We start from the raw sequence: 24,676 nt of genomic DNA, 5'->3' as shown, positions 1-24,676 counted from the left end.
CCGTTATACAAGTTATGGCGATACTCCCGAACTCCCGCCCCAGTACTGGGTGGCGTCGAGGTTATCTCACCAACGAACTGCATAAAAGAGATTTTCAATGTCGGCGTACTAAACTTAAGTATTCCAGAACTGCAACGATAAAATTATGACGACAACACCTCAGAGCTCAACTCCCCGGGACACTTCCACTAAACCCCTGACAGGAGGCATTAGGACAATGTTCTCATCATAAAACCATCGGAATGATTCCAAGATACCCGCGTGATCCTAAAAAAAGTGAAATTTGAGAAGAGAAGAGTCAAACTCTACGTCAGGATGCCTTACCAGAGCGATGAGGAGACTGGGAAGTAAAAAGAATTCCTAAACTCTCCGATATATAATTACCAGAGCGATGAGGAGACACAACTCGGCTGCTAAAAACGATCAAGCAATGGGGCTCCTAAGGTCGGGGAAGGCTCTGATTACCAACTTGTAGCACCCTCGATGCGACTATATCTCCCACGTGTCGAGGCACGACTTAGATGCATAATCGCATTGAAGGCATATGTCACAAGTCAGGCAATCATCACAAACATCCCATGTAATATAGATAATAAAAAGGGAAAACATAGTTGGCTTACACTCGCCACGTCAATCAAGGTACATAAATAACATTACATCATCCAAACACTCATGGCCCGACTACGGCGCCAAAATAAAAGATAATCCAACATGCGACACGGTCCCGATCACCCCCAACTGGGCACCACTACTGATCATCAGGAAAGGAAACATAGTAACGTTGAGAGTCCTCGTCGAACTCCCACTTGAGCTCGAGTGCGTCATCTGGAGCGAAATCATCAGGCCCTGCATCTGGTGTAATAGTAATCTGTGAGCCACAGGGACTCAGCAATCTCGCACCCTCGCGATCAAGACTATTTAAGCTTATAGGTAAGGCAAGGTAAAAAAATATATGTGGAGCTACAGCAAGCGACTAGCATATATGGTGGCTAACGTATTCGCAAAAGAGAGCGAGAAGAGGAGGCAAAGCGCGAGCGAGAAACTAGAGGACAACCTACGCAAACATTACTCCAACACCGTGTCCACTTCTCGGACTCCGCCGAGAAGAGGCCATCACGGTAACACACACGGTTGATTCATTTTAATTAAGTTAAGGTTCAAGTTATCTACAACCGGACATTAACAAATTCCCATCTTCCCATAACCGCGGGCACGGCTTTCGAAAGTTCAAATCCCTGCAGGGGAGTCCCAACTTAGCCCATGACAAGCTCTCATGGTCAACGAAGGAATAGACCTCCTCCCGAGACGTTCCGATCAGACTCGGTACCTCGGTTCTTCAAGACACTTCGACAGGTTAAAACAAGACCAGCAACACCGCCCGAATGTGCCGACAAATCCCGATAGGAGGTGCACATATCTCTTTCTCAGGGCACAATCGGATAAGCAATCTGTACAACTAAAACCAGCCCTCGAGTTTCCCCGAGGTGGCGCTGCAAGGGGCTCTAGGTTGGACCAACACTCAAAGGAGCACTGGCCCGGGGGGGGGTTTAAAATAATATGACCCTCGGGCTCCGGAAACCCAAGGGAAAAGAGGCTAGGTGGAAAATGGTAAGACCAAGGTTGGGCATTGCTGTAAAAGCTTTAATCAAGGCGAACTATCAAGGGGTTCCCATTATAACCCAACCGCGTAAGGAACGCAAAATCCGGGAACATAACACCGATATGACGGAAACTAAGGCGGCAAGAGTGGAACAAAACACTAGGCGAGAGGCCGAGCCTTCCACCCTTTACCAAGTATATAGATGCATTAAGATAGCAAGATAATATAATGATATCTCAACAAGTAAATAAAAGATGTTCCAACAAGGAATGGCCTCCAATCTTCACCTGCAACTAGCAACGCTATAAGAGGGGCAAAGCGGTAACATAGCCAATCAATGCTTTGCTAGGACAATGATGGGTTAGAGGTTTGACATGGCAATTTGGGAGGCTTTCAAGCAAATGGTAGGCATCGTAGCAATGGCATAGCAAAAGAGCGAACAAACTAGCATAGCAAAGATAGTAGTGATTCGAGGGTATGATCATCTTGCCTGCACAGTTGTCAGAGTTGACCGGATCCTCAAAAAGCAAACTCAACGGGCTCCTCGTTAGCGAACTTGTCAACAGGCTCTACCCAAACAAGACAAACAAGCAACAAGGATACAATCAATCGCGTGCAAACTTAGGCAACACGATGCAAAAGATGATATGCTATGCGGGATGCGATGCGGGATGCAAAATGCAAGATGTGACAAAGAATGCATGAACCTGGCCTCAACTTGCGAATCCAAGTGTGCGACTGGAAAGATGAGATGAAATCGCTTGAAAACGATATAAAGAACGCCGGAATCGGAGTTACGGTTTGGAAATGGCAAGCGATTCAAATATGACATCGGTCTGCGATTTACAGCAAGTAGCCATCTAAATGCAATGAGATAAACATGCTACAGCACTCAAACATGACAACAAAATACATGGCAGGGATGCATTCAAGATGCTTAACAAAAGTCTAGCACTGAGCTACGGCGAAATCATCCATTAACAGGTTCAAACAAGCATGGCAAAAATGCATATGGTAAACAGATCTCAGACTTAGTGAAATTAACACTTGTCTGGAATTTCAGATCAGGTAGCACTCTTCGGAGCAACAAAACTACATGCTACAGGAGCTGAACATGGCAAAGTAAAGCATGGCATGGAGCTACTCAAAGAGCTTGACAAAAGTCCCTTAGTGACCTTGAGCCAAAAGGGATCAGAAAATACAATTGCAAGCATGCGAACATGGCAAAAACATAATCAGTTCACAGACTTAGTGAAAACTGGCACATGCTGAAAACAGATATCAAGTAGGCATGTTTACGAGCTCGATGCACTCACCACAAATCTAGTCATGATAAGCTAAGCATACACCCATCAAGAATACACAAAATGCAAGCTAGAAATGGCAAGAACAAAAGCATAGCATGCACGGATCAACTACAACAACATCGGCAAAATTGCAAACAAGTTGACAATCTGCCCAGATTCACAAAGTAGCAAAAGTAGAGCTCGATTGACTCAAGCTATGGTGCTCCATAATTGCAAACAAAGACATGGATGGATAGAGCACTACAACATTAACAAAACATCCTTACTGATCATCCTCAAAAGAGGCACGGATCACTAGGAAACAACAAGAACATATGGCATCATGAACTAAACAGCTCAAGGACTTGGTGGAAATGCTAAGTCCCTGAAATCAGCAATACCAAGTGCACCACTTTGCAAGCTCGTGCTAGTCACCACACACATCACAAAAATACATGGGTTGCACCTCTGGAAAGATGACAAAACCCTTAACAAAACATATGAGAGCACGAGGGCATATCATGCACACAATAATCATGGCAAAAATGACAAAAAGCTAAATGGATTAGCAGATCTGACAATTAACTCAAGTAGCCCTCTTCTAACAGCATTTCGGGCATCAAGATGAACTTAAATGAAAATGATGCAATGGAATGAAATGATGTACTCTCTGAGGTGAACAATTTGATATGCTATATGCCCAAATCGGAGCTACGGATGAGGAGATACGATGCTATGAACATGGGCACTTGAGCTAGGGTTAGGAGGGAAAAAGTCAACCGAAAATTCGAGATCTGAGATTTGCACGCAATCCGAGGTTGGTCGGGAGGTTCGCCGGAGTTCCTGTACGCCGGAGCTCGCCGGAGAACTCGGGGAAGCAAGGGCCGGCCGGATCTCGCCGGATCTGGGCCGGGCGGCCGCGGGCGGCGGTGCGCGGCGGGCGGGCAGCGGCGCGCGGCGAGGTGACGGCGGCCGGGCGGCGCGGTCGAGGCGGCGGCACGGCGATGACCGGGCGGCATGGCGGCGCGGTCCGGCGATTGCGGCGCGGTCCGGCCGAGCCTCGGGCGCGAGGAGGCGGGGTGAGGGAGCGGGTCGCGGGGGCCGGCTCCGGGCTCCCGGGCCGCAGCGGCGGCTGGCGGCGGAGGTGCCACGTGGCAGCCTGCCACTGGTGCGGGCGGGCGGCGGACGGTGTCCGGCCGGCACGGACGTGTCCGGCGCGGTGCGGTGGATTTTTAGGGTTAGAGGAAGGGGAAGATCCGCGAATTTCGGGAGAGGACTTTAAATAGAGGTAGAGGGAGCTAGGAGAGTCCAAATGAGGTGCGGTTTTCGGCCACGCGATCGTGATCAAACGCTCTAGATGATGGAGCATGTTTAGGTGGGTTTTGGGCCAAACTGGAGTGGTGTTTGGCTATAACAAACACGAGGCCTTTATGGTCCCTCGGTTAACCGTTGGAGTATCAAACGAAGTCCAAATGATACGAAACTTGACAGGCGGTCTACCGGTAGTAAATCAAGGCCGCTTGGCAAGTCTCGGTCCAATCCGGAAATGTTAATCCCCACACATGAAAAAAAAGGTAGAAATGACCACCGGAGGAGAACGAAGCGCCTGAATGCAAAACGGACAACGGGGAAAAATCTCGAATGCATGAGATGAACACATATGCAAATGCGATGCACATGATGACATGATATGAGATGCATGACAACGATAACAACACACGGAGACAAAGACCCGAACCCGAGAAAATAAAATAACTTAACGCCGGAAATGGCAAGAGTTGGAGTACAAATAGGGAAAGTTACATCTGGGGTGTTACACATCTCTGCGTGGCACTTTTTCAACTGGGAAACGTGGAACATGTCGTGAACTCCTGACAGTCCTTCGGGCAACTCCAATTTGTAAGCAACTTCTCCCATACGCTCCAAAACTTTGTATGGTCCCACAAAACGTGGCGCTAACTTTCCCTTAACTCCAAAGTGCTTAACTCCTCGAAGTGGGGATGCACGAAGATAAACTATGTCTCCGACTTCATAAACTGTCTCCTTGCGTTTAGAATCTGCATAGCTCTTCTGCCTGGACTGGGCTATCTTGAGCCTATCGCGAATCAACTTCACTTTCTGTTCAGACTCCTTAATCAAATATGGTCCAAACAACTAGCGGTCTCCAACTTCGTCCCACGACAATGGTGTTCTGCACCTTCTTCCGTACAAGGCTTCAAAAGGGGCCATCTTCAAACTGGATTGATAACTATTGTTGTAAGAGAACTCCGCATATGGCAAATTGTCATCCCAACTAGATCCATAATCTAGCGCACAAGCTCTCAGCATATCCTCCAAAATCTGATTGACTCTCTCGGTCTGTCCATCGGTCTGCGGATGAAAAGCTATACTGAACTCTAGTCTAGTACCCAAAGTTTCGTGTAACTGATTCCAGAACTTTGAGGTAAACTGGGTTCCTCTATCTGATACAATACTCCTAGGAACTCCATGCAGACATACGATCCTGGTCATGTATATCTTTGCCAACTTAGCACTGCTGTAAGTAGTCTTCACTGGGATGAAATGAGCTACCTTCGTCAAGCGATCGACTACAACCCATATCGAGTCATAGCCTGAGCGGGTCCTGGGTAATCCTGTGATAAAATCCATGCCTAGCTTATCCCACTTCCATTCGGGTATCGGCAATGGCTGTAGCAATCCTGATGGCTTCTGATGCTCTGCCTTTATTCTCTAACATACATCACAAACTGCTAGATACTCGGCAATATCCTTCTTCATTCCGGTCCACCATAAAGTATCCTTCAAATCCAAATACATCTTGGTATTTCCTGGGTGAATCGAGTACGGCGAATCATGGGCCTCTTGTAGAATTAGCTTCCTGATCTCCAGGTCATTAGGCACATAAATGCGGTCCTCAAACCATAAGGTATCGTGTTCATCCTCACAAAATCCTTTAGCTTTTCCCTTGCTCATTTTCTCTTTAATAGAGGCAATCTCCTTGTCAGTCTTCTGAGCTTCTCTGATCCTATCCATCAAAGTATACTAAACCTCCAATGCTGCTACATAGCCTCTCAAAACTATCTCCAAACATAGCTCGCGAAGATCCTCGACTAACTCCTTTGGTAAATCTCCGGTCATTAGTGTGTAGACATGGCTCTTGCGGCTCAACATATCGGCTACTATGTTAGCCTTTCCGGGGTGATAATGTAATCTCATATCATAATCCTTGATGAGCTCCAACCATCTTCTTTGCCTGAGATTCAACTCCTTCTGCATGAAGATGTACTTCAAACTCTTGTGATCTGTGTACACCTCACAATGGTTCCCGATGAGAAAATGTCTCCAAGTCTTCAATGCATGCACTACGGCTGCTAACTCCGAATCATGTGTAGCATAACTCAACTCATGAGGCTTAAGTTGTCGTGAAGCATACAAAACAACTCTTCCCTCCTGCATAAGCACTCCTCCAATTCCTTGACGTGAAGCGTCGCAATACACCTCATAATCCTTGCGCTGATCTGGCAGAATCAACACTGGCGAGGTAACCAAATGTTTCTTCAACTCCTGGAACTGGCCTCACATTCCTTAGTCCATTTGAACTTGGTATCCTTCTTCAACAACTCCGTCATAGGTTTTGCAATCTTTGATAAATTTTCAATGAACCTCCGGTAGTATCCTGCGAGTCCAAGAAAACTCCAGATCTCTCCAACTATTATTGGGGCTTCCCAATTTGTCACAGTGACAACCTTGGTGGGATCTATTGCTATTCCTTCTCCGGATATAACATGTCCGAGGAATCCAACTTCCTTCAACCAAAACTCACATTTGCTGAACTTGGCGTATAACTGATATTCTCTGAGCTTACCAAGTACCAAACGCAAATGTTCTTTATGTTCTTCTTCATTCTTCGAGTAAACCAGAATATCATCAATGAACACTATGACGAACTTATCCAAAAACTCCATAAACACTTTGTTCATCATGTTCATAAAATAAGAGGGTGCATTAGTCAGACCAAATGACATAACGGTATACTCATACATCTCGTACCTCGTAGTAAAAGCTGTCTTAGGTATGTCCTGCTCTCGCATCTTCAACTGGTGGTATCTTGATCGCAAATCGATCTTGGAAAATACCTTTGCTCCTTGCAATTGGTCAAACAGATCATTGATCATCGGCAGTGGGTACTTATTCTTGATCGTCACTTCATTCAATCCTCGATAATCAACAACCATCCTTTAACGATCCATCCTTCTTTTCCACTAGAAGTACTGGTGATCCCCAAGGTGACGAACTTGGGCGAATATATCCCTTATCCAGTAACTCCTTAATCTGCTTCTTAATCTCCTCCAAATCCTTTGCAGGTATTCTATACGGTCTCTTAGATATTGGTCTTGTGCCTGGCAAAAGCTCAATCAAAAACTCAATGTCCCTATCCAGTGGCATGCCTGGCAACTCTTCTGGAAATACATCCGGAAAATCCTTTACCATTGGTACTTCCTCCAGTACAACTCCTGTTAGGGAATTTACTTGTGTCCTATTCAGCACATGTCGTGATACATACTTGATCCTTCTTCCTTCTGGGGTGGTAAGCAAAATCGACTTACTGGCACAATCGATGTTTCCTCCATACATCGACAGCCAATCCATACCTAGAATCACATCCAAACCTTGCGATTCCAGAATGATTAAATCCGAGGGAAAAACATGCCTACCTATACTCAATGGCACTTGAAAATATCCCTTACTAGCCATATACTCCGCTCCTAGCAAGCTTACTAACAGAGGTGTTCTAAGAACCTTGGTGGGCAGTTTATACTTATCCATGAATCCCCTTGATATGTATGAATGTGATGCACCAGTATCGAAAAGAACGATTGCAGTAAATGACTTAACCAAAAACTTACCTATTACTGCATCTGGCTGGGCTTCAACCTCCTCCACGTTAACGTGGTTCACCTGTCCCCTGTTGAAAGGGTTCGGCTTCTTCCCAGAGCTTCCATTTCCATTTCCATTCTGGGCTTCAAGACATTCATTGGCATAATGTCCGGTCTTCTGACACTTATAACAAGTGACTTGGCTCAGGTCTCTCTTGGCTGGGGTTGATGGGTTGGTATGGTTCTGACCGTTGCTTCCCCCATTCCCATTACCGTTCTTGGGGCCATTATGATTATGCGAACTCCCTCCTCCATGGGTATGCTGAAAATGTCCTCCCGTTTTCGAGGTAAAACATGGCTTCTGTTGATCTCCTGAATTGTACTTCCCTTGTCCATAGTTCCTCTTGCGGTTCTCAATCTGTTGCTGCTTCCCTTCAATCATAAGAGCACAATCTACCAACTCCTGGTAGTTGTTGAAAGTTGCTACCATCAACTGCATGCTCAACTCATCATTCAGTCCTTCCAGAAACTTCTCCTGCTTATCTGCATCCGTAGCAACGTCATCCGGGGCATAACATGCTAACTTACTAAAGTCATCCACGTATTGGCCAACTGTCCATCCTCCTTGGCGCAAGTTGCGAAACTCACGCTTCTTCATGGCCATAGCTCCTACTGAAACATGGGCAGTGCAGAACACCTGTTGAAATTGGTCCCATGTTACCGTGGCTATAGGGTAGGTGACAGTGTAATTTTCCCACCATGGTGCTGCTGGTCCATCCAACTGATGTGCGGCAAAACACACCTTCTCAGCGTCAGTACATCCTGTAGTGGTTAACTCCCTTCCAATCTGCTACTATGGGCTCGGTGCTACTGGAGAACACCGGCGGATTCAGTCTAAGGAAACGGGTTAAGTGATCAACAGGTGGTGGTGGTGGTGGGTTGTTGTTGTTGTTCCCCTGATTCTGATTCTGGACTAGCAACTGCATCAATGTATTCTGCTGCTGGATCAACTAAGTGAGCTCCCGTGGAAAGGCAAATCCATTGTCACGTCTCGGAGGCATCTGATGGGTTTAGATGGGAGATATTAGAATAGAATGAGGTCTAATGAGAAAGCACTACCCATATGCACATGAGACAAACACAAACATTTCACTCGATCAATCAAGGGCATACAATCGATCTAGAACTATTGCGAAAGTGCTCGGACTACTCTATTTACATGGTGGAATACTACTACTGATGTGGTGGTCTACTAGAAATATTCCTCGGTTGCAGACTCCATGATATCTGCTCCAGCTTCGTCAACTTAGTCATCATCGCTCAGGTCAGAGTCGGTGTCGTCGATGATGATATAGTCTTTTGTGTGAATCTCCTTGGGTTCTTCGTCTTCTTCTATTGGTGTAGGGTCTCCCATGAATATTCTGATCTTCTTAATCAGGTCTTCATTCTTCTCCACTAGTACGATGATTTCCTCCTCATAATCTTCACATGTAGCCTTGAGTTCTTCCTCCAGCTCTGTGATTCTTGTCATCGCCTTCTTTAGATCTATCATGTCTGCGCACATCTGGATCTCCTGATGTCGAATGTGCTGGTTTAATTCCTGGATAAAAGTTGTGATTGATCTATCCTTCTTGGTGCTGATCATTTCCCAGTGTTCATCTCGGCGCCCACAAATCTGGTAGATAGTATCCTTGAGATCATTGCGGTAAACTTCTCCAATACGTCCCATGGCAATGTGGGCTGCCATGCTCTTTCCTAGAATCCAGGTTAGTGAACCAAAGGAAAACTCTATGGGCTCAGTGACTGGCATGAATGTCCTTCCTGGAACTTGAAATTGAATCATCCAACGCTCCTCCTCGGGTAAAGTGGCGTTGTAGGTCCCGGTGAAGCTTGGTACTTCGATGTTCAGGTACTTAGTGACTTCCTTCAGGTGGCGTCCAAAGGGTGTATCTTCATCTGGTTGAGTGAACTTGTTCCTTGCATCCGCCATCCTAAAAGAATAGAAAAGATGAGGAGTCAGAAATGAGAAGAGTGAGTAGTGATCTAGGTCTTTATCTTAGTGGTCGTGTCCTATAGTCAGCGTGTGCTCTGATACCATCTTGTAGCGACCAGACCTCAAATAGTCCGATCTCTGTGCTTCAGTATCATCCCTGGATCAGTAATGCTGACACACACATTACTTGAAGGTTTTACAACAAAGTAGCAATGACACACTTATTACAACGAGTGTCTCAAAAGAGAGCTTATTACAAATAATATGGCTTAAGGCCATCTAATAACGATAACAGCGGAAAGCTTAGAAGATAAGTGAGTCCATCAACTCCAACGGCATCACTAAGTATAGAACCATGACCTAATGGCACCTTACTCGTCATCTGAAAAGTCTGCAACATGAACGTTGCAGCCCAAAAACGGGTCAGCATATGGAATATGCTGGCAATGTAACACATAGAGAGTAATGAACAGAAATAGGCTATACTACATGCATATATGGCTGGTGGAAAGCTCTATGGTTACAGTTTTGCGTAAAGCCAGTTTTTCCCTACTGCAAAGGAATAAATTTGATTTAAATATCATGGTAGTTGTTAAACATTGAGAGTGTAGACACCCTCTCAATCCCAAATTAAACATCAACATTAAAACCCAACAAAATTAATTAGAGTAACATGATGAGATTCACATGATAATCCAAGTACTACATACTCAAGACGTCCATAACCGGGGACACGGCTAATCATGATTAGTTTATACACTCTCTAGAGGTTTGCGCACTTTTCCCCACAAGACTCGATCTCCTCCGTTGGAATTCTCGCACTACATGGTGTTTGAGAAACGGATTACCGAGACATAGTCTTTCAGAAGCGCTAGCACCTTACGATCGGGTAGACCGTTACACCTACTTTCCCCTACATCTGCTAGTCTACCACTGTAAGAGTTCGCATGATTTAATCAACTATGCTAGAGCCCAGAGTAGCTTGTGGCTGCACACGGAAGTTTCTAGCATGAATAATCTCATGATCCCTTTGAGCCTGGGTGGCGGTCCATAAAGAAAAACAGGCAATCGCTGGAATACCCAGGTGCCTCAATCCACCCATATGTGTGTTAAAGTTGCCACGTTAAATAAACCGTTAATTAACAATCTCACATCTGTCATGGATACACTCGCCCAATCCACGTCTACTAGCATAGCATGGCAATTTAGGCAAACGTAGAAGTAACTCCCAAGGGTTTGATAATAAAACAGGTGATAGGTACTACCTCATCTACATCCCAAAACTCACAATTTAATTAGATCCTAATCATGCAATGTTTGAGGATTGATCTAATGCAATAAAACTGGGTAGTAAGAGGTATGATCAAAGTGTTACTTGCCTTGCTAATGATCCGTGAAACCGAGAGATTCAAAGTAGCAAGCGGTGCACTCCGGGCACTCTAACACAAACAAACAAACAAGCTTACAATAAGAACTCATCTAATGCACAGGTAAAACTCAAATAAGAGATCTAACCATAAAGTCCAACTTAAGAACTCCGGTTTGCAAAAAGAAACAAATCAAATGAAACGACGGAAGGAAAATGGCAAAAGAAACAAGCTTCGCTTACTAATCTGGATCTAAGTCAAATTTTACAGAAGCAAAAACTTGTTTGAGTTAGTTAAACGGAAAGAGAGTTTCGAGACGAAACTCTAGGCACTTGAATCGCCTGATTCCGATAAACGAGCGAAAAGTTAAACTAAAATGAAAATCGGATCAGAAATCGCGATCAGAAATAATCACGGAAAATCTAAGAAAAAGAAAAATGATGAACAGGCTAACGAACGAACATCGCTGTCTGCGGCTAAACGACGAATACCGTTCGTAAAAACGAACGAAAAAGCGGTCATTCGCTAAATATCTAAACCAAAGAAAATAAACCGAACCAGATAAAAAAACGGAATCTAGGTTTTTGAAAAAAAAACAATCGGTTTTCTTTGCGAAAACCGAGGCAACGGCGGCTACCTCGGGCGGCTCCGGCGAGATAATGGCGGCGGCGGCGCGGCTCCGGTGCGGCGGCGCAGCAAGGCGAGAGGCGGCGGCGGCGGACTCGCGCGGCGGCAGCGGCTGGCGGCACGCGGTTCGAGGGCAGCGGCGGCTAGGGTTTCGGGGCTGGGGCGGCTGCGGCTCGGGCCCTCGCGGCTTTAAAGGCCAGCCGGGCCAAGTGTCCTAGTGGGACACGGCCCAGTTAGGTCGGTCTGTTTTTTTAAATAATTTGACGTGCAGAAAAAGAAATAAAAGAAATGCTAAACGGACTCCAAAAATCCCGAAATAAATTTTCCCCGACTTCTAAATCAAGCCGGACAAAGTGAACATTTACTTGGGGCCTAAATGCAATTTTGAAAAACGCGCATTTTTTCCTAACTCCAAATAAAACAGCGAAAAACTCCAAAATAAAATCTTATTTGATTTTAATATTAAATCTCTCAATATTCCTTTAATTTGGGAAAGTCATTTTATTCCCTCTCACTTATCTTTATACTTGGAATTATTGAAGATAAAATAATTAAATCAAATGATCCTATTTTCAAAATTTGAGAAAACCCCAATTATGAAAATAACGAAATCCCCAACTCTCTCTGTGGGTCCTTGAGTTGCATAGGATTTCTAGGATCAACCAAAAAGCAAATAAAATATGATATGCAATGATGATCTAATGTATAACATTCCAAATTGAAAATTTGGGATGTTACACGTGGGAACGGGCTCACTGACGATTCATTGGCGTCACCGTTTGGCCAAAAGAACGCCCTCGTGCGCTGTGCAAGCTTGCGCTATAAGCCGTCTGTGGCAGTGGGGTGACAAGACATGCGAGAGGAGGACAAGAGGACACGCGTACACATATAGTTAATAAAAAAATGTTTGCTATTTAATTACCTACTATACCCCCGTCTTGGTTTATAAGTATAATTTAACTAATAAAATACGAATGCATGTTTCTAGATATAAATTTTTTGTAACATGCATTAAAACTTTTGTGGTTAAATTTAAGGTTATACACCAGCAAGCGTTTGCCCGCAACACACACGGCTTATTCCATCACAAACAGCTCTGATGGATCAACTGTCTGCCACGTATCGCACATGCAACTCTATTCTGATTCGTGCTTGATGTCTCTGACATCGCTCGCACAGTTTGTCTTATTTGCCACGTATCATTGTGTCATCCTCTGCTCGCATCCCTCGGCAAGCTTTGCTCGCCGTTAGGCGCCGCAGCACGCTGTGCTCGCCTTTAGGCCCCGCGGCGCGCTTTGTCGCGTCCGTTGGCGTGCTCTACTCGCGTTCGTCGGCGCGCTTGGCTTGTGGACAGCTTTTCCTTGAGGCGATCATGGAGCGCTCGGCTCGCGTCCCTCCATGCATGCTTTGCCAGCGGTTGGGCGTGCACACGATCACGTCGGGGGCCCCATATGCACGCGGTTGCACCACGCGCGTTTCCACGCGATGCAGTTATGTGCGATACGATGGAGTTACGCGCTGCAAATTAGAACTGCCATCAGGGCCTGCTGATATTCCTGGCCGTCCGGCTTCCCCTTTAATTCCCGCGGCCATTATAACCTTAGTCTCTTCAACCTTTCGATCGCGCCACACAACACAACAAGCACACCCATGACGACACATAGAGAGGGGATGTCCGGCGGTGCTCCAATGGAGTTCGGCGAGCATAGAGTGGAGACCCACGCAAGGGAGACGGATCTCTCGGTGGTGTACACCATTAACCAGGCCATGGTGGACGACTACATCAACAGCATTGAGCAGTTGCTTGCTGGAGACAAGTACAAGGTGGCCGGCATCGACCTCCAGTACACCACCGGTCGTCCCGGCATAGATCAGAAGGTTGTCGTTGCCCAGTTGTGCGTGCGTCATCATGTCCTCATCTACCACTATTGCATGGCCACAGAGCCTTCCGACCATTTCAACAGGTTTGTCAACAGCACCGACTACAAGTTCGCCATGGTGGATACCACCAACGATGTAAAAGCGCTTAGTGTTACGGGCTTGGCTTGGAAGAACCTTGTCGAAATCCATGACCACTACACGGTCTGGGGCAGCACGAAGAAGGACTCCCTGGTCGAACTCGCCTCAGCCATCATCGACCCCTACTACAAAAAGATGAAGCAGGATGCCCAGAGAATAAGTCCTGTATCCTAGCACGGGGCCTGGATGTGGCAACTGGATGAACCTCACCTTAGGTTTGCGGCCAAGAGCATGTACACATGCCACTAGATGCACAGGCGGATCGTTGACATGAGGAATTGCATCGTTACCCAAATCGACGAGCCCGGATCGAGCCACAAGCAGAGCAAGCGTCACAAGAAGTGGATGATGATCAGATGATCGTTTATGCTAGTTAATCATGCATGTAATATATAGTTTACTTTATTGGTGTGTGTGGAAATGTCATGTGTGTAGTAGCCACCTATGTAATTATGCATGTAATAGTTTACTTTGGTTTATGCAAATGCCATGGTTGTAGTAGCCACCTATGTAAGTGGATGTTTAATTTGGTTATGCAAGCATGTCTATATATATATATGTTGTTCTATATGCAATCCCATCGCACAACACACACGTCTTATTAGCAGCAACCTTCTGTGTTATTATTGGTCTTCACACACATTTCTGATTACAGACCTGTTTGCCGTGTATCACACACATCTTGTTAAGTTGAACGTTTTTGTAGTCATGTCTCAACCCAAACAGTTCATCCGAGTGAACCTCATGTCGTATATCGCACAGACCTTGATCTGGCTGACCGTTTCTTTTGTGTTGCCTAATCACAAACAGTTCATCCGAGTGAACTGTATGCTATGTATCGCACACGCCTTCATCTGGCTGCCCGTTTCTTTTGTTCCTCCTCATCGCAAATAGTTAATTGAACTGAACCGTATGCCCATCATCGCACACGCAACTAAAACTGAACCGTGTTTGATGCATCTGTCATCGCAAACGTTTTACACATTTATGACGGTTTTCATACAACACTGTTTGCGATTATTGCATTGCACACAGTTTCTCGAAGGGTCTCTGATCGTAGTGTCGCGTTAGCAGCATCCTGCAATAGTGGGATTATGTGAAGATGACCCTTCTTGCGACAAACCCAAAATGCGGTTATGCCTCTAAGTCATGAATCGACACGTGGGAGATATAGCCGCATCTTGGGTGTTACAATTAAATAATTTATCAACACTCAAAATGTTTTCTACACTATGATGGAAGAAAAGTTGAATAAGATTGATGGTTTGTCTAGAAGTGTTGATAGAATTTCTCATGATGTAGAAAATCTCAAGATGAAAATTTTTGTGCCTAAGGTTGAGGAACCAATTAAAGCTCTTTATGTTTCTATGGATGAAAGTAAGAAAAGAACCACTATGCTTAGAGATAAAAGTGAATTTTAGGAAAAGCATTTTCTAGTGATTATTTTCATAAAAGTGATGAAGATCTTAACATGATTGGTGTTTCTTCTATTGATTCCTTGTTTAGTAAAATTAATATTGATGATAAAGGGAGTGGAGAAGAGTCAACTTTAGCTAGAAGGCGTATCGATAATTTGGAGGGTGAAAATCTTGTTGAGAAATTTGATAAAAGTGGGTTTGAAGAGGTCAAAACTTTAACTAGTGATGTGCCCACTCTTTTGGATTACAAAGACTTTAATTATGATAGTTGCTCTTTGATTGATTGTATTTTTTGTTGCAATCCATGATGAATTCACCCCATGCTTATGAACAAAATAAAGCTTTTACTAGACATATTGTTGATGCTTTGATGAAATGTTTGGAAGAAAAATTGGAATTGGAAGTTTCAATTCCTAGAAAATTACATGATGAGTGGGAACCTACTATCAAAGTCAAGATTAAAAATTATGAGTGTTTGATTGCGGCTTGAAGCTACGTTGGTATTTCCCCAAAGAGGAAGGGATGATGCAGCACATCGATGGTAGGTATTTCCCTCAGTGATGAAACCAAGGTTATCAAACAAGTAGGAGAACCAAGCAACAATACGTAAACGGCACCTGCACACAAATAACAAATACTCGCAACCTGACGTATTAAAGGGGTTGTCAATCCCTTTTGGGTAACGGCGCCAGAAATTGGCAACGGATGTGAATAAATTGTAGTAGATTGATAGATCGAACGCCAAATAAAATAAATTACAGCAAGGTATTTTTGTATTTTTGGGTTTAATAGATCTGAAAATAAAAGGCAAATAAAATATATCGCAAAGGCAAATAATATGAGAAAGAGGCTCGAGTGCCATAGGTTTCACTAGTGGCTTCTCTCGAGAAACATAGCAAACGATGGGTAAACGGATTACTGTTGTTCAATTGATAGAACTTCAAATAATCATGATGATATCCAGGCAATGATCATTATGTAGGCATCAGGTCCAAGATTAGTAGACTGACTCCTGCCTGCATCTACTACTATTACTCCACACATCGACCGATATCCAGCATGCATCTAGTGTATTAAGTTCATGGAGAAACGTAGTAATGCAACAAGTACGATGACATGATGCAGACAAGATCTATTTATATAGAAATAGACCCCATTGTTTTATCCTTAGTAGCAATGATACATACATGTCGGTTCCCCTTCTGTCACTGGGATCAAGCACCGTAAGATCGAGCCCACTACAAAGCACCTCTTCACATTGCAAGATAAATAGATCAAGTTGGCCAAACAAAACCCAAATATCAGAGAAGAAATACGAGGATATAAGCAATCATGCATATAAGAGATCAAAGAAACTCAAATAACTTTCATGGATAAAAAGAGATAGATCTGATCATAAACTCAAAGTTCATCGGATCCCAGCAAACACACCGCAAAAGAGTTACGCCATATGGATCTCCAAGAGACCATTGTATTGAGAATCAAATGAGAGAGAGGAGCTACTAACTACGAACCCGAAGGTCTACAAAGAACTACTCACGCATCATCGAAGAGGCACCAATGGAAGTGGTGAACCCCTCTATGATGGTGTCTAGATTGGATCTGGTGGTTCTAGACTCTGCGGTGGCTGGAATTGATTTTCGTCGACTCCCCTAGGGTTTCTGGAATATTGGGGTATTAATAGAGTAAAGAGGCGGTCCAGGGGGCACCCGAGGTGGGCACAACCCACCAGGGCGCGCCTGGGCCTCCAGGCGTGCCCTAGTGGGTTGTGCTCCCCTCGGAGCAGCCCCCAGGTGCTTCTTCGGCCCATTGGTTGTCTTTTGGTCCAAAAAAAGTTTCGCTGCGTTTGGACTCCGTTTGGTATTGATTATCTGTGATGTAAAAAACATGCAAAAAACATCAACTGGCACTTGGCACTATGTCAATAAGTTAGTACCAAAAATGTATAAAATGACTATAAAATGATTATAAAACATCCAAGATTGATAATATAACATCATGGAACAATCAAAAATTATAGAAACGTTGGAGACGTATCAGCATCACCAAGCTTAATTCCTGCTCATCCTCGAGTAGGTGAATGATAAAAACGGAATTTTTGATGTGGACTGCTGCCTAACATGTCATCTCATATTATTTTCTTTATAGCATGGACATTTGGACTTTTATATAGTTCAAAGCAATAGTAGAGTTTGGACATGATAACTTAAATACTCAAGCATATCAACAAACAACCATGTCTTTCAAAATATCAGCGCTAAAATAAGCTATTCCTAGCCCATCATGCTCAATCATTGATCCATTCATGAAACACACTCGCATATTAACTACGCCCAATACTTAAGTACGATCGTAGTGCCTCCTAGTTGGTGCTTTTATAAGAGAAGATGGAGACTAAAATTCAAAAGTAAAAATTGCATAAATTAAAGAAAGGCCCTTCGCAGAGGGAAGTAGGAATTTGTAGAGGTGCCAGAGCTCAAAGCAAAAATTGAGAGATAAAAACATTTTGAGAGGCATGCTTTTCCCACCAACGAAAATGACTTAGAGTTCCCAACATTTTCCATCCAATATACATCATAGGAGGTTCCCAAACAGAAATTAAAATGTATTCCCTTTTCCACCACACTTTCACTTTCCATGGCTAACCGTATCCACGGGTGCCTTCCATACCAACACTTTCCAAGGAATTTATTATTTAACAACATAAAGTAAATTCATTTTTCATTTCGGGACTAGGCATCCCTAATACCTTTGCCTTGCTCTCGTGAAATGACAAGTGAATAAACACTCATCATGAGAATAACACATCTAGCATGGAAAATATTAGCCACGCCTGTCACATCCCTAGCTTATGGCTTTGCACCAGGGTTTCCCTTCATGTGTGCATCATGTTTAAATTTTATGAAAGTTGAAATGGGGATGACAGAACCCCCAGCCCCCCCCCCTTGAAAATACCAGGTTCAACTGAAAAACATTTCAATGAACCCAAAATGGCCTTCACAAAAGTTCATCATTTTTGAATTGGTCTAGAACCTCTCCCAAAAATGGTGCACATTTTTCTAGGTCATTCTGGATTTCTGAATTAAATCATTACGTATTTGCATTTGGGCATTTAAATACTATAAAATATTTAAAATGTTCAAATAATAATAAACTAAAATGTTTACTGTTGGATATATTCTAAACAGTAGCCATGATTAGTTTCATGATTTTTGGAAGTGCCTAGATATTTTTAATAAGCCCAACAGTTACAGAAATAATAGAAAACAGAAACATTAAATAAAAGAGAGGAGAGATCCTCACCTGGACTCACCTGTCGCAGCCCAGCTGGCCAGCCCATCTGGCCGGCCCAGCCCAGCGCCCCCCCTTGTCATCTTCCTCCTCTGCCAGGAGGATGAACAGGTGCGTGGCGGGCGCCGACGCTGCCCCGGCCACCTCCTGCTGCCCCGGCCACCTCCTCCCTCCTAGCCTGCCTGGCTCCCCCTCGTCGCGTCTAGACGACGCCAGCGCGAACCCCTGGACCCCCTCGCTCTCTCCCTCTCCCTCGTTTCTCTCCTCTGCTTCCTCTCTCTGACTCGCCTGAACGCAGCCGTCGCCGCCGACGAGCTCCCTCGCGGCCACCGCCACCCCACGCCTCACCGACGCCCCAGGAAGCTCCGCCTCGCCTCCCTCTTCATCCTCACCCAGACGAAAGGCACCGGAAGCCCCTGGATGCCGCTAGCTCCGCCGTTCCCCTCCTCGGCCACCGAGGACCGCCGCCGTCGATTTGCCGCCGTCGCCGCCTCCCCGAGCTCGCCGTCTGCTCCAATCGACTCCTCATGAGCTCCTCTTCTCTTCCCCTCACTCCGTGCACTTGATTTCGTCCCCTAGCTAGCTGCCCCGCCGAACCCGAGCTCCGGCCGCCGCCATGGACGGTGAGCTTCGTGCTCCCGAGCTCCTCCACCTGCGCTCGTTGCCTCCGAGTGCTCCTGATGACCCCAGTAACCCATAGAGCCCCTCAGCTGATCTCGCCGTGCCGTGTAACACCGAACACGAGCACGCCCGAGCTCCGGCCGCTGCTGCCGAGCTCGAGGCCATCGTCTCCGGCCGCCCTAGCTGCTGCTGCTTGCTGAAACGGGCGCGGGTGAGCTCCAGCTCTCCGTAGCCGCTCTCCTCCGTCCATTTGGACGCCGGAGGAGCGAGCCCGAGCCCTCCGCCACGCCTGTTGCCACCGGCGACAAACCGCCGGCGGGTTAGACCCTGTTGACCAGGGGTTTGACCTCCCCTGGGTCAATGACAGGTGGGGCCAGCCCCCTGTTAATTAGTTTAGTTTATTCTAACTTATTTAGCCACTGTTTCACTGCCATGTGGGCCCAGTGCCTGTTTAGTTTAACTTAATGTTATGTTTAGATTAGTTATTAACCCAGCTGGTCCCACACGTCAGTTTGACTTGCTGACGTGGCCTTTGACCGGCCCCACACGTCAGTGACTCATGCCAGCGGTGTGTCACTGACCAGTGGGCCCCCTGGTCAAGTTTGACCCGAGGCTGCCCTATTGACTCTGCTGAGGTCAGCCTGACGCCATGCTGACGCAATATTCCTTTTCTGGAATTTAGTTTATTTTATAATTAATCAGGAAATTCCAGAAAATAGCTAAAACTTCAATAAATCATAGAAATTCAACCGTAACTCAGAATGAAATAATTTATATATGAAAAATGATCAGAAAAATCCAATCTATCCATCTGTACTAGTTTCATGCATGTTAGAACAACTTATAGATGCTGTTTAGCACAAATCATACTAATGGCATTTAAATATCCACATATGGAGTTTGAGTTTGAATCTTGGATTCAAACCAACTTCATTTAACCTAGTTTTAGTTGCATTAGCACAAACCACAGCATATTGCCATGTCACATTCATGCATCATATTGTGCATTGCATTGATTGTGTTTTTCCTCAGTTGCTGGTGATTGCCCCCTCTCGATAGACGTGATACCGACGATGTGATCGATGACACCGATGAAGAGCTATACTATCTTCAGAAGTGCCAGGCAAGCAAAACCCCCTTGTTCATTCCGATACAATCCCACTCTCTCGCTCCTGCTCTCTTTTACTGCATTAGGACAACACCGATTCAACTGTTACATGATGCGGTAGTTGAACCCTTTATCCTCTGCATGACCTGTCATTGCCACAGTAAATAGATGAAACCCACTAGCATGAGTAGGAGTTGTTTGAGCCCTGTTGTGCCTACTCATTCATGCTTGTTTGTCATGCCTGCTACTGCTTAGAGTTGAGTCAGGTCTGATTCATCAGGGATGAATCAGAGGTGTGTGAACATGTCCTACCGTTGAGAGCTAAGTGTGTGAACACGATTTGGTAAAGGTAGCGGTGAGAGGCCATGTAGGAGTACATGGTGGGTTGTCTCATTGCAGCCGTCTTCAGGAACTGAGTTCTGTGTTTGTGATCCATGACCAGTTACTACCACACATTGGGTTCCGGTAACTCGACCCCTCTTGACTTATTAATCAACATGATCTCTGTCCAGGAGTTGCAACTAGTTTCTGGTGTTTGTAGGTAGTGTTAGTAGTCTACCAAGTGGCACCCGGTACAGGTGGGCTTGGGACAGACTAGGCACAGTGGCACGTTGTACCAAGTGGCACCCAGATGGTGGGCTTGGGAACCCTGCTCACATTGTTTGGGGCCGTGAGCGACACCCCGGCCGGATCTCCTTGCGGATGGAACCCGAATAGGCGATAAACCTGGATGAGAGACTTGTATGGTTAGTCAGGTCGTGGCCGACTCCCTCGCCCGGCTTCCGCTTGAAGGTTGCCAAGGTACATGACGTGTACAGGGCGATAAGTGGCAAGAGCATGTGTGAAGAAGTACACCCCTGCAGGGTTATCACTATCTATTCGAATAGCCGGATTCCTCGGATATGGAAACTTGGACCCCTTGCATAGTTCATAGACAAGTGAAAGTGGATACTCTAAAATACGCAAGATAAGCGTGAGTGATATGGATGGCGTTCTCGTAGGGAGACGGGAGCGGATCCATAGTGGTTTATTGATATGGTGAATATGTGGACTCGTCTGCGCCACCTCAAAAGAGTTACTTGCAGTCGTAGTTCAGGATAGCCACCGAGTCAAAGCTGGCTTGCTGCAGTTAAACTCCACCACCCCCTTTGTTGATAATGATGCATATGTAGATAGATCTGATGTAAGTCTTGCTATGTATATTTGTACTCATGTTGCTTAATTTATGTTTTTGCAGAGAGACTTCAGTCTCGCTAGTAGTACCGCGTGGACTCCGACGTTTAGCTTGTTACCTCAGCTATGATCTTGTGCCCTCGGCAGGATCTGGTAGATAGTCAGGCTTCTCAACCTTTTTCATTTATAGTTGTCTGTACTCAGACATGTTAAGCTTCCGCATGTGCTTTGACTTGTATGCTCTGATTGTTGGGTCATGAGACCCATGTTTGTAATATCTCGCTCCTCGGAGCCTATTGAATAAATACTTGAGTCGTAGAGTCATGTTGTGATGCCATGTTGTATTTGCACATATCGAGCATATTGTGTGTATGTTATTGAAATGCTTGGTATGTGTGGGATCTGACTATCTAGTTGTTTATCCTTAGTAGCCTCTCTTACCGGGAAATGTCTCCTAGTGTTTCCACCGAGCCATGGTAGCTTGCTACTGCTCCGGAACACTTAGGCTGGCCGGCATGTGTCCTTCTTCGTTCCTGTGTCTGTCCCTTCGGGGAAATGTCACGCGATGAATACCGGAGTCCTGTTAGCCCGCTACAGCCCGGTTCACCGGAGTCCTGCTAGCCCAGTGCTACAGCATGGATTCACTCGCTGATGACCGACATGTTCGATGCTGGGTCATGGATGCCTGTCCCTGTAAGTTAGTGCCACTTTGGGTTCACGACTAGCCATGTCAGCCCGGGTTCTTCGTCATATGGATGCTAGCGACACTATCATATACGTGAGCCAAAAGGCGCAAACGGTCCCGGGCCAGGTAAGGTGGCACCCGTGGGAATACCGTGCGTGAGGCCGCAAAGTGATATGATGTGTTACATGCTAGATCGGTGTGACTTAGGATCGGGGTCCTGACAGCTTTGGTATCAGAGCTTGACTGCCTGTAGGATTACCAAGCCAAATTGGTCGAAGTTGAGTCTAGAAATTCTTTAGTTATATAAGGGAATTGATTGTGGGATGGGAACGTAAGGCTCTTTTTACTCCTTATACCTCGTGGCCTTCTGATCTGAGTCAACCTCTTCTCTTCTACGGGGATTAAGAACTAGGCTTCTCATCTATCTACTAGGATGACGAGTTACTATGTTAGAGACTTATAGGATTGATAGTTTCAAGCCTCAATTCAGTTTCTACCTCTGCATGCTAACTATTGATCTCGGAACCTTGATATTGTGCTTCTGAGTGATTATGCCACCATTTTTGTGAATATCTCAAATCTTTTCTGAGCATTTACAGCCGTTATGCTGTCCGAGTCATCCCAGGTTTCTAAAATAGTCTGAAGCATTTGCAAAATCCTTTCCCTCTGTTTTGGTGTCCGTTTGGTCAGAATAAGCACACTAATCGCCGGTTGAGGTACTCTGTTGCCTCGGTATATATGTTGGACCTACTATTATGACCCTAGGAGTTTTAGGGAGTCACCTAGTAAGCTAGCCATGATTTGTGTCCCAGTGTGATGATTCTGGTCTTTATTCTCGAAAGCATTCCGTGATGCTACTTAGTAGTAGGTATTCTATTCCTGGGTTCTTGAACCCGAGATTCACTCTACTTACTTCATGTTGATAGTGTTTGCTAGTTCCTTTAGGATATTAGTAACTTTGTGATAGTCCTCGAGGTCCGTGGTATTTCCTTCTTCCAAATACTATGAACCACTTATGGCAGATGTTTATTGGATCAAAAGATCACAATTAGAGTACTCCTGAGGAGATCTCCATTCATAAATCGTGACTCTGCCAGTCCTACCTCTCTGCATGGGTTATCTGGAAGAAATGTTGATCTCGCTCAACATACTAACCTATGCATCCACAACTCAGAAAATTATATGTTCCTTTGAGTTGTTCTCTTTAGTTGCATTCTGACCCTCGTTTATCAATTGATAGTCAAGAGTATGCGTGCATTCGTTTATCGAGGCCTATTACTCTTGTGGTCCGTCAAGCCATTCTATTCCGGAATAACTAGGAGAAACAAACTCCAGTACCCTTTTCCATTTCCAGGATTGGGTCAAAGCAGTTGTGTTCCGCACATCAAGTTGCAATCCAGCTTCTGGTCTGTTCTACCTTGAGGTATTACCATTTTTATATCAGGAATATCATTGGAATTGCACACCCTCTTATGAATTCTTGTTGCAGTGATACTTCTCACCATCATTATTCATTTCTTGGCTTCCGTGTTGTTGCAACCGGAATGCCGACGGATGAACTATGATGTGTGAAATCAATACTCCTAGCAACCTTGTTGCTTGGTAGTTAAAGGACAATAATTTCATTCTTAGCGTGTTGGTTCTTGAATCATCATTCTAAGACTATTCGTGCTACCTAGTCTTTATTTCCGGTGCACTCCTCGATCATTAAGTTAGGATTATTTCAATCCCTCGCTTCTTTGATCATATCATCTTGCCCTGAAAAGCAAGGTCTTTCTCGAGCTTAATAACATATTGGTGGTTCGTAATTTTCCGAATATCTTCTCGGAAATATTACCAGGTTGTCACCTGACCGCTATGTTGAGTTCGTGATCAAGTTGGTTCCTTGTAAACCACCCCTTCTCCAAGAATCTGTGTTGGGTACCCCTGAGCTAGTTGGCTAAGCTGAACAACAACTTGGAGAGTTGGAAGATGGAAGCTTGTACGATTTAGTTCATCTTAAGGGATATCTTGTGTGTGTGTGTGTGTGTTGAAGATAGATGATATCTTTATTGGTTGATCCTTGTGATCAATTGTTGGATCTATTATCTTACCCAAACCTTTGATTTGAGTATGGGCTGTCGTCAAATCAAATCAGAACCAACGATATTCGTAATGTTGTCTTACTCGTGGTTGTTCCTCGAGCATACACCATTATATCTTTCGGGTCTGACCAATGCTATCACCTTGTTCACATAATTGTGCAATTCCACTAATATGGAAACCTGGATGAGTTGTTGTTGAGCCCATTGACAACATCCTTATCTCCTCCATGATTTTGTTGAACATTAAGCTAGTGTTGGAAACTTGTGTAAGCATTATCTTCATGACTCGTTCGTGAAGCATATGTTTGGACAAAGGAAGTGAGTCCCTCTAATTCATGTGCACTTGATGCAAGTTGCCGCCATGAATTTGAGAAGGCTTGTTTTACCTCCTTTGGAATCATCCCAAGTCAGTCATGCACGTGCGAAGAATTCTGTGGTCCGTTAGACTGATCATCTTCATTCCATATGTATATCCTAGCACACCAAGCCACTGATTGGTTTGTTCAAGGAGAAGAAGTTCCTTCATA

This window comes from Triticum aestivum, chromosome 2A (genome assembly GCF_018294505.1).
Source record: "Triticum aestivum cultivar Chinese Spring chromosome 2A, IWGSC CS RefSeq v2.1, whole genome shotgun sequence".
NCBI classification, from domain to species: Eukaryota; Viridiplantae; Streptophyta; class Magnoliopsida; order Poales; family Poaceae; genus Triticum; species Triticum aestivum.
The sequence above is the reverse complement of the archived record's forward strand: the minus strand, read 5'-3'. Positions refer to the sequence as shown.